Raw genomic sequence first — 2,524 nt, 5'->3', positions numbered from 1 at the left:
TCTTCATTTGCTTCTCTACTTGAAGTGTGCTACCTATCTCATGATCACTTGATAAACTAGGTTAGCACTTAGGGTTTCATCAATTTACCAAAACCAAACTAGAGCTTTCACACACCTAACTGTCATCAGGCTCTGCCTTTTTCCCTTCTCCCTTGTGGGAAAGGCAAAGCAGTGGTTCTACAAGGACAAGGAAGCTGTCAGCACATGGAACAAGTGTTCCATGATGTTCCTCATGAAGTTCTTCCCCATGGGCAAAACCAATGCCCTGAGAGGAAGAATTTCAAATTTCTAGCAGAACGCCATGGAGTTCATTCCTGAGGCATAGGAGAGGTTTCAAGAATACATCCAAGCCTGCCCTACACACGAGATTGAGAATTGTCTTGTGCTCCAAAACTTTTATGATGGGCTGACGGCCATGTCGAAGGGGCATATTGATGACGCTGCTGGAGGAGCTTTCCTCTCCCTCACATCGATGGAGCTACGACTCTCATTGAAAAGATGGTGTCACATCAGAGCTGGGGGAGGAAAGGGATGAATAAACAACAAAAAAGCATGCATACCATGAAGAAGGCGGATATGCTTGCCACAAAAATGGATTTACTATTGAAAAGATTGGACGAACGGACCCATGAGAAGGAGGCCATGAAAAGTACCATCCAGGCTATGGACTCACATATGACATGTGAGGTCTATGGAGAAGTCAGACATTCGGGGAACGACTGCCACGAAACCCATGAAGACTCTGCTTACATGAACAATGGGTTTCGACAGCAAAACAATAACGGGTGGAACAATCAGTCACACCTGCAAGGAGGTAATTCTAATTTTAACTCTAATTTCAATTCGAATCAACCTTCCTTGAGAGACCTGGTCTTAGGCCAGGCTAAAATCAATGAAGATATTACTAAAAAGTTAATGTATAATGATAAAATGCTTGAAAATATAAACTCTAAAATTGAAGGTTTGTCCTCCTTCGTAAAAAATCAATTGAGCTTTAATAAAATGATTGAAACTCAAATAGCTCAAATAGCTGTCGCTATTCCGGTCAACCATTCGGGGAAAATCCTGGGGCAACCTGAAGAAATCCCCTGAATTTATTCATGCAGCTATATATCAATAAAGGAGAAGTCTTACCCGATAGACTATAAATGTCAAGCCCTTGCCGAAGGTAAATCGATAGTTATCTTGCATTTATTTTTTCAAGTTTAAAAATTCAAAAAAAAAATCAAAACTTTATAATTATATAAAAATTCTTGAAAAATTATTAAAAAATCATTTCCTAAATAAGAATAATTTATTATTACAAGTTATCATTTTTGCAATAATTATAAAAATTAGAAATTTAATTAAAATTTTGTTGGAAAATCAATTTTGAGCAGACCGTTGGGGATCTGAGCTGACCCCAATGGTCATGAGTTTGAAATGGCCATTGGCCACTACCTGTCAAGGGGGGCAGCAGCAGGGCCCACCAAGGGTACGGGCGCACCAGTGGTGCGGCCGCACCAGGCCTGGCACCACACATGCACTGCCACCACCAATGGCTCCTAGCCATTGAGGCCATGCCCCTAGGGTCGGTGCTCGGCCGGCTATAAATAGAGAAGCCAGGGTTGAGGCCCTACTCACCCTCAGCTCTCTCCATTTTTCACTCTCACTCACTCTCTTGCTCCCAAATTTCTTTCAAGCATTTTATAACAAAGTTCTAGTGCAAAAAACCCATGCAAAAGTTTCAGCTCAAGCTAGTCAAGCAAGTTCTCTTGTGCAAAGATTTTATTCTTGCTAACTTTTTCGCACCTAAGAAATTGTTTGTTGTTCGTGTTGTTTTTTGTTTCTACCATTGGTAGGCTCGGGATGAGGGTCGTCGGATGCCCTCGAGAAGATCATGGGATTGAGCTCAAGTTGCTCCCAGTGGAAGCTCAAGCGCACACTTCACCGAGCCCAAAGAGAGCTCATTGCATGAAGACGAAGAAACCACACCAATAGAAGAGCAAGAGCAAGCCGATGGAGGATGATGATGACGCACCCCACCTCGACTTGGAAGGAGATCTGAGAGACGCAAGCGTACAACCTCATCAAGAATCTCGAGTTTCATCCACACGCCTGCGTATGACCCCGATCTTCTCCAAAAGATCAGTTATGGATGTCGAATTACCACCATTTGGAAAGCTATTGGATGTGAGGATGTTGCTCCCAGTTTGGGACGAAGGTTCTCGCATCCTGACTATCCAATTTTTATGGTCCTTGCAAGAAGTTGAGAATGGGATTACTTACCATATTTTTGAGCAAGAATATTTTCTTACATGGAGAGATCTTAGTTCTCACTTAGGATTTAACAGAAAATACTCAATTGACTTAGATCATGCTCTCAGAGGTTTTAATCGCCATGAATTTTGGAGAGTAATTTCTAGTCAAAATGTAATCGGCAAGTTTCAACCTCGTAATATGAACATACAACATCCTACTTTGAGGTTCATGCATCGTTGGATTGCTATGTCTTTGTTTCCTAGACAGGACATACGATTCATTC

General features: G+C 41.8%; 1 non-coding gene across 1 annotated transcript; it reads right to left on the bottom strand.

The window, feature by feature from the left end:
* Nucleotides 1-262: 262 nt before the first annotated feature.
* Nucleotides 263-369, bottom strand: LOC136511764 (small nucleolar RNA R71). The gene has a single exon (XR_010772831.1). It is a non-coding gene; the product is annotated as a small nucleolar RNA R71 (small nucleolar RNA).
* Nucleotides 370-2,524: the final 2,155 nt, after the last annotated feature.

Source organism: Miscanthus floridulus, chromosome 1 (genome assembly GCF_019320115.1).
Source record: "Miscanthus floridulus cultivar M001 chromosome 1, ASM1932011v1, whole genome shotgun sequence".
In the NCBI taxonomy this organism is placed as follows: Eukaryota; Viridiplantae; Streptophyta; class Magnoliopsida; order Poales; family Poaceae; genus Miscanthus; species Miscanthus floridulus.
The sequence above is the reverse complement of the archived record's forward strand: the minus strand, read 5'-3'. Positions and strand labels throughout refer to the sequence as shown.